This window comes from Micrasema longulum, unplaced genomic scaffold (assembly GCF_059751315.1).
Source record: "Micrasema longulum isolate JH-2025_06_02 unplaced genomic scaffold, ASM5975131v1 h1tg000762l, whole genome shotgun sequence".
In the NCBI taxonomy this organism is placed as follows: Eukaryota; Metazoa; Arthropoda; class Insecta; order Trichoptera; family Brachycentridae; genus Micrasema; species Micrasema longulum.
Window position 1 is genome coordinate 403,990 of NW_028277956.1, and position 17,088 is coordinate 421,077.

The 17,088-nt window shown below is 31.2% G+C and overlaps 1 long non-coding RNA gene across 2 annotated transcripts in view; it reads right to left on the reverse strand.

Moving 5' to 3' along the window:
* Positions 1-16,833, reverse strand: part of LOC148279111 (uncharacterized) — a 253,209-nt gene extending 236,376 nt beyond the window's left edge. Inside the window, exon 1 of one of the 2 annotated variants that reach the window (XR_015822979.1) lies at positions 16,483-16,830. This is a non-coding gene — a long non-coding RNA (uncharacterized LOC148279111). Of the gene's footprint in view, positions 1-16,482 lie in introns of both variants that reach the window. The other variant, XR_015822978.1, reaches the window with a different exon arrangement.
* Between the last annotated feature and the right edge of the window lie 255 nt (positions 16,834-17,088).

A 17,088-nucleotide genomic window follows, 5' to 3' on the forward strand; every position in this document is an offset into this window, starting at 1 on the left:
TAAAACACTTTGTATTTTACGAGTTTACTGTAATAACACTACTAGTTTCGGTATTCTGAACTTACTCATCATCATATATTTACACGCGATGTTTTTATCTCACCTCAGTTTATATTCACACCTGATGATGGGTAATTCAGAATACTTGAAACTAGAAGTGTTATTATATTAAACTCGTATGTGGTAAAAAATTACAAAGCGTTTTATCTGTATCTATATATATAAATTAATTGCCGTGTTGTGTGTCGCAAAAACTCGAAAATGGCTTGACAGATTTACGTGCGGTTTGTTGCAAAAAAAAATAATTCACGTCTTTAAGGTTTGCAAATAATAACATCTTTAATATGTTGAGTGGAAAAAAAGTTAGAAGCATACATTTTATGTGTTTTTTATTGATTTTCTAAGGTTTCATTTGACTAAAATGCGTATATTGTAAAATTCAGAGGATGTTTTTTTTTGTATGGATTTTTTGTATTTTTGAAAAACGGATTCTTACACAAAATATATCACTGTTGGTTAGTAGAGCAGAGTTCTAAATTTGCAAAAATAATTCAATATTTGAAAATGAATTATTTTATGTTTTGGAATTCAACCATAAACAAGTACCTAGATACCTACATAAATTCAATATTTGAAAACTAATTATTTAAACTTTTGGAATTCAACCATAAACAAGTACCTAGATATCTACATAAATTCAATATTTGAAAACTAATTATTTAAACTTTTGGAATTCAATCATAAACAAGTACCTAGGTTTTTACATTTATCCGAACGGTTTTTACACACTTTCACGACACAACTAAGCATTTTGGTTTCGAATCAAATGCCAAGCTCACGTCGAAACCCGGCTGACGGTTAAAGAACGACTAAATTTGGCGTTAAAGAGCGTTTGGAATGAGTTAAGTGTCATAATTTTAGAGGGTTCCGGGTGCGTCTTTGCGTATTAATAGGTAGATGGTTTTAATTAAGATCACCGAACCTGTTTCTATGGTTAAATAAAAGCATTGTAAAATAAAATTTTCTAAGTGAACTTAACAACGTTAAATCTTAAGAGGAAACGTAGCCTGACTTTTTATTTACTTCATACAAACGTATTCTTGTATTTTCTCTCAGGATTATGATACTAGAACAGTATTTTTTTACACCGATATTTACTATTGGCGTTGTCCTTATTGCTTCGCTTTTACAAACATTGTTTATTTTGTGAACTAGACACAGTTTTATCTTTTGTCTGGGCTCACGGTGTATAAATTATTTTTAAAAACCGGACAACGTACCGATACAGAAAATTTTATTCTAATACTCTGTTGACTTTTGAGGTACGGAAAACGGGACAACGAAACGTCGATTTTGTCTATTCTAACAAAAGGTTGTCTTTTTCGCACAGTATCTGGGAGACATCACAAGACAGTTATAAGAAAACAACGTTCGAATACCTATTTATCAATATTCTGTCTTCACAATTATATAAACCAAAACATAAAAATAATCATGTATACATCATGTATACATTTATTTTGTATATTTTTTTTCTTATGTATATTCGAAATTTCATATTTTCAAATGACTTAATAACTATAACAGTGTAAGTCAGTTTCCAAGCACAATAGCGCAAATTTTATACGAAAAACATAATATGGTTCGGTTGTCTTTCCTATTAAGTCATAAATAACTCTTCTTATATAAATATCATGAATTCCACCTTTAGATATACAGTATAACTATATACGGTGTAAATATGATTTTATCTATGTATCACAAATAAAACAGTACAACCACAATCGTACAGGCTGTTTTTTTTAATATTTATAAAAAAATCAATAAATTACTCTATCCGATTATACTAAAAATACTGTTTTGGAGCTTATTTGTCACGGAATAATTGAATGTATATTTTTAGTTTAATGGTTTTTTTTTTGCAACAGGAGTATTTTTTTTATTTCGTTTTTTAAGTTTTCCTTTTTCATACAAAAAATTGATAGTATTACTTTTGATTTTTACCTGTGACATAGCATCAAATAGCAACGAATTCTATTAGTTTATAATATTGGCGATGGCGAGGAAAAAGTTTCTAAACGTCGTTTAGCTAATTTTACAGTCCCGATGAAAGTTTTTTTTTTAATTAATACAAAATCTCATAGTTTAAATTTTTATTATGTTTATTACGTAAGAAACACGCTAAAATAATAGTTATGCACGAGATTTTTTTATTAAAAACTTTGATGAGGAAGTTCAGCCCTGCGGGAAATTGAATATAAAAGATTTATTCTATCGGTAAAAATTAGAGCATTAAATTGGCCGGCGACGTACCTTGAACATGTGTGAATTTTAAAAAATAAATAAAAACGAACTGTGTTTAAGTATGTCCAAATGCTTGCAGACTGGCTGGATTTCCTCCCTAGGGAGTTATTTATATTTAAATTTATTGCAACAGAGAAGGAAAACATTATTGAGAAGGGAATATGAAAGTCTAGGCATTTACAGGGCTTATGACCTGTCAGTGGCTGGTTTAAGTGGTCACTTTACACACTGTAATATTCACAATAAAATAAAAAAGTATATTGTTTAGTGTCCTCGGCACGGGTAACCCCAGCGAGGTCACATTATTTTTATTATTGATTATAGTTTGTAAGAGTAAAATATGAGTAAATAAATAAATTAAATAAAATGTTGAAGGCATCAAATTGGGACAAAGTATCAGGCCAGGAACCCTTGAGCAATGGTTTGATACTATGAAGGCTTAACAATCTCCAAAATCAAGAGTCTTGATTTTGTCTCTTAAGCATCCTTTCACCGATGTGAAAGATGCCGATCTCTACCGTGATCATGTTCAGCTGCCTGACTGCTCTTACAATCAGCAGACCGGAGGCAGGTTGGTTCTGGAAGCAGTGAGGTAGAACAGTTTGCGCTGACGCTGTCTGAGATATCCATCAGGAACATAAAAATGAATACTATCTTAAATGGCCGAGTTCTCGACATAACCTTTAATCGGCCTGAAAAAAAATCCTTGCATGGCCTTAAATTTGTAGATGAACCTCCTGTATGGTAAATATATTTATTATACCACTGATATACCTGGATCATTTTGATATACGACCACGTAGTTTGTGTCACGGGAATGTTATATGGTTTACCTGCAAACGAAACTTGCGATAATAAATATTATAATGGACCATAGATATCGTTCAAGCTATGACGGCCAGCGGGTCAATCTCTACACCGCGTTCCCCTCAACTTCTTATCAAAAGCCATAAAATACACCTTATGGAAATTCTGCAATGTTTTCCTTCTGTTCTCAACAATAAACTATAATTTACTACTTCAAACATGCTTAAAGTGTCGTGTAACTTGAAAATAGTAAAATAATTTATGTATATACCAGATACAGTCCATTCAAATCTTTAATAGCCTTTGTTTATGTGTGCGTGATAGAAGTCTTCAAATAAAATGTTTATATTATTGAAATACTTTATACACTCGTAGATATACAATTTACATACATATGTGTTGAGTTCATAGTCCATAATCGATGACATACACGTGCTAAAACATTTCACCTGAAATAGTGCGACGACCGATGAAGCAATGTAATCGTTTTCTATAGAATCCAATGCAACAAATTATGCAACTCAAACAGTATTGCACAGAAAGACGAGAGCATCGTTTTGCAGTACATTTACACCCCTCTACCCTCGAAATAAGAACAACAAAGGAACGTGGCCTGTAAAGTGATCACAGGGCGTGGTAACGCCCAGCAGTTCAGTTTAAGCAGTTCAGTTCGTTCAGTTCAGCTCAATCTGGTCAAAATCCTACATATGCATAAAAGCGAGCATGTTACTTTAAGACATTTTCTTCCTAACTACCTACCCAAACCGTTCAATTTAAGAAAATCGGTGTTATTTGAACACATTTTTTGGGTAATTATAATACTTTCATCATAAAACAAAACATTTACATAAATTTTTTTTAGAAACAGAAATTGACTAAATATCTACACTATACTATGAAGAGCGGAGGGGGTAAAGAAGGAAGAAAAGAGGGAGGAGAAAGAACGTTTTCTAGTGTGCACAATAACATGATATGTTTGCTTGGATCACTGACAGACACAAACACATTAATATAAGCTATCAAACATTCGAACACACCGCACTGTACGTAAACTGATAGTGGTACTTTCTAAATATATAAAGATACATATTACAAAAAAAAAAAACGTATCCCAAACTATGAGGCCGAGAACGGATACAACTAACAAGCTTTAAAACGTAACTAGGTTTTTCAACGCAACTATATAAACATTTTTCAAAAATATTTTATTTATCAAGGGTCCGAAAAGATTCTTTTCACACGTATTTTCATTTAAGTTTTGTAAGGCCTTGAGCCACTGTAATGACTGTGCAATAATATGCATGCACTTGCACTGTAAGAACAGCTACGTGAAGCAGGTGTTACAATCAAATTCAATAAAACTTATCGAGGCCTTTTTTCTGTAAACGGTGCATGAATGGCGGATATAGTGCTCGGGCCACGGGCCACTGGCTTTTGGGGAGATAGGGGACACTGAGACCACAATAATATATACAAATAAAATATTACCAAGTTATTTGGGATAATTATTTTTTTTTTTACACGTAAAAACAAACATTTGGAAAGTTTATTTGTTCATTTTATTAATTTGATTCATTAGATTTATTTGATTGATTTTATGCATTTCATTTATTTTGTTCATTTTATTCGTTTTATTCGATCGATTTGCTTTATTTGTTTTATTTATTTTATTAATTTTATTATTTTTTTTATTTTTTTTATTTCGTTTATTTCATTTATTTAATTTATTTGATTTATTTCATTTATTTCATTTATTTCATTTATTTCATTTATTTCATTTATTTCATTTATTTCATTTATTTCATTTACTTCATTTACTTCATTTACTTCATTTATTTCATTTATTTATTTATTTATTTCATTTATTTCATTTATTTCATTTATTTCATTTATTTCATTTATTTCATTTATTTCATTTATTTCATTTATTTCATTTATTTCATTTATTTCATTTATTTCATTTATTTCATTTATTTCATTTATTTCATTTATTTCATTTATTTCATTTATTTCATTTATTTCATTTATTTCATTTATTTCATTTATTTCATTTATTTCATTTATTTCATTTATTTCATTTATTTCATTTATTTCATTTATTTCATTTATTTCATTTATTTAATTTATTTAATTTATTTAATTTATTTAATTTGTTTCATTTGTTTCATTTGTTTCATTTGTTTCATTTGTTTCATTTGTTTCATTTGTTTCATTTGTTTCATTTGTTTCATTTGTTTCATTTGTTTCATTTGTTTTATTTGTTTTTTTTTGTTTCATTTGCGGTCGCAGGCCCTACGGCATGGAATGCTCTCCCAGCAGAGGTCCGAAACTGTGAGAGTGAAGTGATGTTTCGGAAGAAACTTGAAACCAACTTGTTCTCTAAATCATTTGAATAAATTCTTAGCATGTGGTGACAAAGTAGATTATTTTTCTTAAATTAAAAAGTAAATATTAATTATATCTTTATATAATCACTTTGTAAAGCACCATTGAGGTATTATATTACGAAAATGGCGCTGTATAAGTTATCCATAATTATTATTATTATTATAAGTGAATGTCTGACAAATCACAGAGGGCGTCTTTGACGGGAGTATTTAGAATAGGTTTGCGAGGACTCGAACGGGAAGAGAGCTACAGATAATAGAACGTAGTGGAAAACGAGATGCAGTACTTCGCTGCAAACCAATCCCCAGGATTGAGACTGCGAAGAAAGAACTAACTAAATATAAAAATTAAACTGTTTATGTGCGACTTTAATTTAAGTTGGTTCTGGTTTAGTGTCAATTGGGAACTGGTGTAGTAATAATACATAAGTAATAATAATAAAACAGGAAAAAAGATGCGTGATGAAATTTGCCCCACTGTACTCCACACAGCAGTGGCGTGACTGCTCGGATATGGAAGAGAAAGCATTATCATTTGTTACGAGTTTCGATATAGTGCCGACATTATACTGATTTCATTCCTCATTCTGATTTCATACCATCTCTAAAATATATCGATTTAAAAACAGAGTAAAAAAAATCGATGTATTTTAGAGCAAGTCTATTGGAACCATCCTCCCATCCGTTTCCAGCTCAATTTGAAATCAAACAAAGCAGACAAGTTTTACATAAAATATTCTTCATTTTTTTCAGCATTATTGTGAGCATGTTATATATTTATACTACTGGATTGATACTTTGGAGTTTATTAAGATTTTCAATTGATTTATTTTGATATAAACATAAGATTGTATTCCCTTGAGGGATGTGTTAGAATATTCAAAATACATAGTATCAAAAATAATATAAAATCGATATACAGTTACATTTACACACAAAAACACACTCTTCAAAACACTCTTACAACACACACCCGAGAACTTTTCTGGTTCGGCAAATAGTATTTTTTTATAATTTAATTAAAATATGATGTGAATGTTCAGTAGTTTTGTATTATTTTTAATTTGTTTATAGACCTACGCTTATTAAAAAAAAATCGAAAACATGTGCCGTATAATCAGCGATATGATTTTTTGAAGTTTCCAAATTACTCCGCCTGTGACGTCACAAGTTCTCTACGGTGAGTTCTACTGATTGGTGAATTGGCTTCCCGTAAGCCGGAAATCTATCATAAGACTATCGTTGGTTGATTCACAAGAGCTTGGGACGTCATTTAAAGTAGTTTTTTAGGTAAAATTTTAATGAAAACCATTTTTATCATTTTTTTCGTACGTTTTCGAGAAACTTCACTTTACAATTCAGTGCTCATTTTTTTACCGCGCGGAGGCAAACATTTCTTTAATCGAATTTCCCGTAGCACTGACCTTACCTAACCTAACCTAATGGTCACCGCGTTTCATAAATTTAAATAAAAACAGATCTCAAAAATCAAAAATCAAAGCCGTAGGAAATATTTTTTAGAAGTATGACAGTGTACTTTGTTCATTAAGATTGTTAGTTAATTCAACAGGAATAAATAACCATTCGATATAGTCCATTATACGATGTCCAACCTTTACAGTTTGTATTGAATACCCCAGCGAGACTTATTTTTGGAATCTCTAAGCTCAGTCATATCACTTCACTACTTCGGGAATTACACTGGCTACGTTTTCCACAGAGGGTGCAATACAAACTCTGTTGGCTTATGTATAAGTCACTGCACAACTCTACTCCAGAATATCTAAGGGAACTCTGTATTCCAGATGAATAAGCTGACAGACATCTTACGCTTAGATCAGCTACATCTACGTCAAAAGGAAAAATTACTATAGCTCTACGCAAACAGCGCACTAAATTTGGCGAACGTGCATTTGCGTTCGCAGGCCCTATGGCACGGAATGCTCTCCCAGCAGAGGTGTGAAACTGTGAGAGTGAAGTGATATTTCTGAAAAAACTTAAAACCCACTGGTTCTCTAAATTATTTGAATAAATCCTTAGCATGTGGTGACAAAGTACATTGTGTTTCTCAAATTAAAAATGAAAAAGTTAAAATTGAATTTATATCTTTACATAATCACTTTGTAAAGCGCCCTTGAGGTATTATGTTAGGAAAATGGCGCTATATAAGTTTTCCATAACAATAATAATATACTGTAATGGTCCTAGTAAATTTACACTGCTTCCTTCCTCCCCTCCCCTTTTTTTTAAACACAAGATTAAAAATGGTTTTACAATAATCAATGAACGTTGATGTTACCCTCAAATAGCATGTGTACTATCAGCACGTAGATTTTATATGTTTGTCTAACTACTATGGTGGAAGTGGATTGTGGGATTAGCGTGTTAATGTAATTAATGTCCCGACAAAGGACGGGTACTTCGTGAAAGAAATATTTATTATTGAAACGTTAGACCACTAAGCCATTGCTTTAAATATTTATAATGATTTACCTGTCTTTATAGTACTCGTCCATACATAAAAAAGTAAAACCATTTTATGATAAAATTTTAATTTCAAGTTTTTCCGACCGACGCACTAATGATTAAGAAATTAAAATGTTTTTTTTGCCTTAAAAAAACATAATTTACTTTCGATAAAATTTCATAAATTTACTCGTACATAATTGGATACTTCGGTTAACCGCAAAACCTATTTTATTTATGACATGTTGAATTAATTCCGAAGTTATTATACCAACTGTCAAATTATCTCAACGGGCTTGTAGTTAATTTTTTTATTCTTCTTCATTATCATCATTCACACTCAACGGTGCATAAGGCACCGTATTACTACACTAAACTCAGCAAATATTGGATTTTTTACATGAATCTAATGTAATCAAATTCAGACTGACGCCAGTCCACGGGCCTGTTAAATATTTTAGTAAAATACACTGTTTTTACCCCCTGAAACAGTCAAAATAGTTTTTGAAGCAGTTTGGCAAATTTCGACAGCATGGCTAGCCACGATTAAGTGATTTCGTGACTAGAAACAAGTAAGTTAAATTATATTTTGTGAAACTTTTCCAGCTGATAACAAACCTACCGATTGATCGTTAAGAATCTACCGATTTTTAGCTTGACGGAGGTCGGCAACTCTGCCTGCAAATGCTTAGACTCCTATATTCCCTTGTATAAAATGTTCTTCATCTCTGTTGTAATATATAAACACTTTTTCATCATCGTCATCATTCCCTTTCCGCACCTAATGGTGCATAGGGCACTGCATTAGTACACCAATCGCAGCGTATCTTGATCATTTTTATTACATGAAAGTAAGATGATCAGTCTTACGCTTCAGGTACCAGTCCAGGGACTATAAAATATTCTAGTGTGAAAACACCCTTTTAAATAAATATTTCAAATCAACCTTGTCGGGAATCGAACCCGAGACCTCTCGCATGGTAGGCAAACGCGCTGACCATTACACCACGAGGCCGACATTTTAAATGTTTAATTTCATTTTAACGGTATTTATTTTTTACGATTCAATTAAACTTTTGCAGTGTTTCGCATTTCTCAGACAACATACAAAAATTTACATTTAAAAAATAAAAAAAACCTTTTTTTACCTAACAGGTAAATAAATAATAAGCAAAAGATTTTAAAAATTAACACGTGTGTCTTAACCTGTGGTCTTAACTTCAAGTCTGAATTTCGATATGATATGAATGAACCTTTGTATAATTTATCAATGTACAATTTTATTCAAATTTATAATGGTGTTTCTAAATTTTATATTTTACATTTGTTGTTTTTGATAGTGTATTACACGATAGTGTATTAATTTAATCTCCTTTTGAATATTAATTATACAAATGGGAAAAAAACTAAATAAATTTGCAGTACACAGATAATATTTGTGATAACAATAACAAATTCTAAAAAATATATATTTACTGTCTTAAAACGAGAAAGCCATTCCTAGTTAGGCAGTTTAGATGACTCTCCAGCAAAAAACAAAAAATGTGTATGTATACTTTTACTACTCATTAAACCTTTTGTATATGTAACTTATTGTAAATTGCTGTAATAAATATGTAAATATGTAACCATAAATAAAATAAATTAAGTAAATTACATAAAAGACAAGAATGTGTTCTGGTTATTTCCGTCATGGTTTTTCTTCACCTTAAAAATCAAAACTTTTCTTTTAATATTACTTACTATGTTTTTCGGATGTTTATATACAGACGTCTATTTTTTAATTGTAATACTTTCTTCATAACATAATTATATTCAAAGTTTTGAAATTCAAAATCTCTGCCTCCGCAAAATAAGTCACCATGGTGGATGCTTTTAATGACAAGATTTCTCATTTCCCTCTTTAACTCGCGTAAAAAACAATTATCCTTTATCTTTAGAACCAGGTGTATGCAGTATACCATTCTACGAATGTCACTGAAAAAAAATGTAAAAAAGAGGATAAACTAGTCAGTTGTGTAAACAAATAGAGTGTTTCACAAAATAAAGTATTTTTAATTCTCAAAAATACTATTTAAAAAAAAGGATTTATGATTTATCGCTTTCCAAAATAGGTACTTTTATTTGTTAATTATTCGTCTTAAAATATTACAAAATAAATAAGGAACATTTTATAGAAGGAAATGTGGAATTCTAGAGTCTTATGAGCTGTCTTAAAATTTTAAAAATGTATTCAATGAATATAAGCAAAACTAAGCTTATGATCATTGATCGAGCTAATAAAGTAGCTCCATTATCTTTGTTGCATAACTTAGAAAGACTCATCAATTTTCATGTATCTAGGTTCTCTCATCAGCGATGGTGGTGGGTGTTAATGTGAAAAACGGCGACGTCTTGGTATTGTATTGCCAAAACTGCTATAAGTCGACTGGTGAAGATTTGGAAGAATCGCAGTACAACCATCACCATCAAAAATATACTGGTGAAGGCTTTGGTTTTCTAAGTGTTTATGTACGGTGTAGTGTTGGACACAGAGAATGTGAAAATAAAAAAATCGAAGCTTTCGAAATGTGGTGTTCGCGGCAAATGCTGCGGATTCCGTGGACAGCCAGACGCACAAATATATTTGCACTCTAGGAACTAGACATAGCTTCATTATGACGTCATAGTCATGAAGATTAATTCTCTCGAGCGATTACGAAGATACACTTCCGATCCCCCCCACCATCAAGTTTTGATGTAAGTACATCGGTTTGTATCGACGGGTCTAGTACCCCTCGATACACATATCTACGCATTAGAAGTGTCAAAAATCTGTTTCACCGAGTAATTTCTCCATTAATTACGATTTATTTAAATTTTTAATCGTTCTAAGGTTGGCACATTTTTTCTTAAAAGCCTATTAAAAATATGAGAGAGAAATAAGTAAATTTGGAAGTCGAATTGAATTCTAACATAACTGTCAATTTTAAAAACGAACGCCTAGATGCATAATGTGTCCAGATTCTGTCATATTAACATAAAAGAGCATCTAACAAAATAAATTTAGTTATTGTATTTTTTTCATCTGTTTTACTATTTTCCTGAGTGTACGGTACGTATCGAGACGTTAAAGAAGCCGGCTTTGTAATCGCTCGGTATATAAATACAGACGATCGTTAAGCATACTGTCTTGGCAATTGTCAAAAGTGATATAAAAATCATGTTCGAGCAAGCATTTTTTGCTTGAATCGGGATTTATTGGAAATCATAATCGCTTAGAAGTGAGCACTTTTTATCACAGAAGCCTAAACGCGGATTAAATTTTCAGGGTCATTTATTGGTTGGATTTGATCATATGACGGTCGAGATGACAAGTCGGTAGAACATACCGAGGTAGACAGAGACAGTACAAAAGTTAAGTGTACCGTCTCGATACGTGTACAGATGAAGATAGCGTTCATAATCGCGGCATTGGTTATATTAGTCCTTCGATATTCTCTTTCAAAAGGTGTTCTCCATTGTTAAAAATGTGTTTACATATTTATGCAAACTGTTTGTTTACCTTTAAAACAAAATGAATTGTTAATATCGCATGGCGACATTTGCAGGTCAAAAATCAAACGGTAAACACATGTTTTAGTGTTTGGCCTCCTCCCACACCCACACAGACACACAGACGCACACACAGACGCGCGCACAGCAACACCAGACAAGAATAGTGATCTTTGTAAGAATGCGATGTATGAAGATTGTAATGTACATGTTTTTCATTTCTACATAAAAGGCAAGACGAGTTAACTGGCTCCTTAAGAAGACAGTCTACGATATTTCAGTTCCCATGCATTAAAAATTATATATCTTATTTATTTTACACGCATTTGGGCTTGCATACTAAAAATATTTTTATACTCACTTAAATCTTAAGAGACTATGGTAAATAATTTGTTTACGCGCGGTGATGTAACATTGTGTTACCACAAGCAAAAGACAGAATGTTCTAAAATTCAGACATTTGAAAAAATAATAATTGAGTCGTACTGTTTAATAATTCATTTTCCATAATTTATAAAAATAAACATATAATTTGGCTTAACAAATTACAACAGAGACGGAGCACATTTTAGAGAGGGGAATATTGAAGTCTAGGCATTTACAGGGCTTATGACCTGTCGTTGGCCGGTTTATGTGGCCATTTTACACACTGTGTAACTTTGACCATTTTGCCTATGTTTAAAAATCCATATTTCTTCATTTCTTCCATGTCCCTTGTCTAAAACATTCTCCATCTCTGTTGTAATTTGTTTATCTTTTTTCTTCAAACATTACAAGCTCAAAATATTTATAAAAATAGTCATGGCAAAATAAATTTGAAATCATAAATACGCCGATCATCTTACATGCGTGCTTCCCCTATCACGGTCAAATACCGGCTGAAGATCTTTCACACAAATACCGATCGCAGAACATCGTCGCTGTCGTCCTTGTTATGAGTTCTATATTTGTGCTCTCTCTTATACAGATTTATATGTATTGGTGTATAATTTATTTATCGCGTAGCAAGGATCAATATTATTTGCATTAAAATCCAGCATATTCATACAAATTTTACTTTCCAAATCCGGTGTGAAAATAAGGGTATTAGTAGCAAACTTAGAAATCTCCATTGAAGAAGTTACCGAAATATTTGCGAAAAACGATAATACATATTTTTTTAAATAAATATTAACCGAGGCGTTTTTATTGATATTTTTATTAAACTCATTAACTATGGAGTTTTATAAAAAAAACGAAAAATAAAAAAATTTATCAAAACCAAACAGGTACTAACGAATATATTAAATGGCAATCCACTATAATTATACCGTGCTAAATAAAATCTGTTTATGCAAGATTTATAGACGGTTTTGAATTACGCTATTATTTATGTAGGTAGGTTTTTATGTATAGTTTATTTCGGCATCAACAACATTTTTTTTGTTTTTGGTGGAGATTTATAAGTTTGCTTCTAATACCCTCAAATGTCAATTTAAAGATTAGAAAAAATACAACATCATTGATGAATATGTATTTCGAAATATTTTTTCTGACACCCTCTCAGCTGCCTCCCTGCGCGAAAAAGGCAACTGAGCGTCGGGCTGATTATCCCTAGCTAATTTTTTTAAAATCAAAGCCTGGTATTCCCGTATTATCTTCCCCAAATCCGGATCGATTTGGTTTTTTTTTTTTCGTCTGAAGATGGCCGATAAAATAAGGCACTTTTAACGGTTTTAGGATTATTTTATTTATTTATTCAGAAATAAATATACGTAATATTACAACGTATTACTATTTTTTACTTTTTTCTAAAATATGTTGTATTCCTGGCTGCACTTTTTATTTCCTTAAATATAAATATTCCTCTGCAAGTATGATGATGTGATGTTATTGTTTTTATGGGTGTATTACGTATAATTGAAAGACACGGTGATGCCTACTGTTATTTTGTAAAAAAAATATTGTTCTTATTGTTTCTATAAGAGGAATACAGCTTTCACACATTTTTTTTTTTTTTTTACATTTATTTTTTTGCACCACAACAGGCCTGGAGGCCTAATTACAGTGGTGAATTACATCACAGAGCACCCAGGCTTGAGAAAAATCACATTTAAATTTTTGTGTTCTCACCGGGAATCGAACCCGGAACCTTCCGTGCGCGAGTCAAGCGTCTTGACCACTACACCACAGAGGCCGCCTATACATCACATCGTAGTTAAAATCTTAACCAAATCCTCCATGGTGGCCTCTGTGGTGTAGTGGTTAAGACACTTGACTCACGTACAGAAGGTTCCGGGTTTGATTCCCGGTAAGAACACAAAAAATAAAAATGTGATTTTTCTCTAGTCTGGGTGTTCCGTGCCGTAATTCAATTCGTAAATGTGCACTGTTGTGGTGTAAAAAATGTACATCTGGCAAACCAAAATATAACTGCTGCAATAATATTGAAGTGAGACGAGATGTGGAGCCGTGGGTAGGGTCGCGTGATCACCAGGTCCATGGTTCGAATTCCGCTCTAACACAAATAGTTTTCCATTTTCCAACACGGGTTTTTCGTGACTCGAAGAAAACGGCTTCAAAATTAAAGTACTTGGGTTAATTGTAAAAACAAAAAAAATAAATTTTTTTTTAAGTCGCTGAAACGTCGCCGAAATATGGAAACATCAGGTTTTTTTTTTATTTTACAATTTCAAATAAATAAGGGTCGATGAAATGCTGTAGAGTAAAAAAAAAACTACTTAAGCAGCATAAAAAATATTTTTAAATTTATAATTTTGAATCTTCACGAAAACGATCTATTTTATTTGCTACGCTCCTAATAGGTACGTCACGATTCGCGTAAATTTTGAACTTTGTTTGTGACCGTTTTAGTTTTAATAAAACATCGTCACGAATCTAAACGTCACAATTATCAAAGCCAGACATGTCGCGTTTTTATAGGGACATATTTTCAAATCATTTCATTTTTTAAGTTATGTATAAAAATATTTCTCCACAATATCCATATTGATTTTGAAAATACAATTATTTTTTTTAAATCTATATCATATATTTTTATCGGTATTCGTAATATGTGATATTTCCCTTTTATAACAACCATATCATTTAATATTAAAATTAATTATTGCACGTACTTCACGTCGTCATTTCATGATTTGATAAATCTCTTCATTTGTAAATATGAGTTTTTTTTATTACATTTAATAAAACCAGTTATATTGTAGACTCAATTCTTAATATAGTACCTTTATATGGCGCACATTATGTTACATTATTATTCAGCCATACAATGCTATGAGGATGAGGCATGTGTCATCTTCTAAGTGATAAAATACTCTTTCCAACAATACCTTGTTTTCAGTACGTTATATATTATTATGAAGATAGGTACGATTATGTTGTAATAGTACTTTGTTTGTTTAGCTTTGTTGAAAAAAATTCAATGTACGAATTCATATTTTTTTTTAAATGAATTTTATTTAAATAAAATTATTATTTCAAGCACCAACTTTGTGATTTTCCATGTTAGCTCTTTAAGACCTGAATTAATTCCTGTGAATATAAAAAATATTTGTTAATCTGTGGGCACTAAATGAAATTATTTTTAATGTTTTGGTAGTTTTAATGTTTTTTTAATCATTTATAATTTGGAAATAATTAACGTTATTTTTTTTATAAACAGTGGGTCTCAAGCTAATAAAATTCATTTAAAATTCTACAATACATGTTTATTTAATCAATCAAATTAATTTAATTTTACTGAAATTAGTTTAAAACTCGCCCGACGTTTCATTTATAAGGACGACCGTAAATCGCTCCAAAATTAAGAAACCAGTCAGCTGTCAAGTTAAAAACGAACTTTTCTGTGTAATGCTGATTTCCGTCGCGCACAAATAAAAAAAGAGACGTACTTGGAGGTTCTAGTAAATAAAAAATAAACTCGCCGCTTTCGAATTTCCGTTGGTACGAGAGTAAAAAAATCTTAAATTCGTGTATATTTTAATAAACACCCTGACTGAAAAGGTTAAATAATTTCAGTGCTTATTTGTTTTGTGCAAATCAATCAAATAAATTTGATATGCCGGCCGGTTCCAGAACACGACCGTTCCACCAAGGCTTAAATATTTTTTATTTCATTTTATATTTCTTAGTTAATTTTTTCGGCCTTGACAAAGAAACAGCATATTAAATGTATTTAACTATATATAATTATTCATATTAAATAACCAAAGAAGACGATATGATCAGATAAATCAAAATCTTAAGTCTGGCTATGTCAAAAGCAGGCAGATCCGAAGGACATTCTATCTGCCTACCCCTAATGGCGTGATGGTAGTGTAGTAGTAGTTGGTCTTTTATGTAAAATTATTATTTTATTATTTTTGATAATGGTTTTATTTAAGTCGCTAAATCATATATAAGGTAAACGAAAATATTTATTTTTGAAATGTGATTTTTTTAGTAATACCTACATATCAAGAAGATTATTTTGGGCGGTTGCGTATATTTAAGTAAGTATTTAGATATATTTTATGTCGATGTCCCATCGTCCTAAATCTTTCTGAAATACGCATTTAAAGACAGAAAATCGACATATTTATAATAAACAGGATGCTGCTTGAACAGGAAGTAATAAATAAAGGCACGAACCTCAATAATCAAATTTCCTAAATATTTTCACGCATTTTGATTTATTCAAAATCGGAAGTAACATTAATTTAAACATGTAAACACAGTAGGTAATCATCTATTCAAATTGGGTATTATTTTATTTTGTTTTCTAAACGGTAGCGTACATGTGTGCACGTATGTTTTAAATGTATTCTCTCTAAATACAAATTCAGTTTATCCTACATACATACATACATTCATAAAAATAATGTAATTTAAACATTAAAATGCACTAGAAACTACCTACATAAATTATCATTAATGTCACGATCGTGGCTCGAGTCAAACATAATCAATTAAAATGTAATTAATTCTTTTATTTAATACTCACTCATAAACTGTGCACTGTTTTATAAAAAAAAACCCTAAAAAAATAACACAAACGATTGAAATTATAAAATAGTTCTAGATAACAAATTTTATTTAGTAGGTAATTTTTATCTTTAATTTGCCACACTTATAATTTCACTTTCCAATTATTTTTTCCACTTGATTCACAATATTACAATTATAATTACATGTACGAAACCACACAAAACGCGACGTAAATAAACGTTTTCTTAAATATAAACAATGTACACAAGTTTGACAGATCTTTGAAATCGGAAAGAATTGATCTGAATATTCTGAGCGTCCTTCTATGATCGCGTGTTCCCGCGCTCAAAGCGTTAGTTCGACTGCCGACCGCGTGCGGCGACCTGTCGCTCGACGAACATTTCTCTTATTCTGACCTACTGATATTATTTTATTCATCCTTTAAAACCTATCTCGCTACGTGTCGACGGTGTTACTTTGGTTGGTTTGTAGTCAGAATATGCATTATGCGGCCGGTTGAACTGACAAGAACATAACCATAGAAAAATAGGTAACGATGCACGGCGCATGTCAATCGGCGTTCCTTTTTCAATTTTTCCGGCGCCCCTTAGTAGGGAGTTTG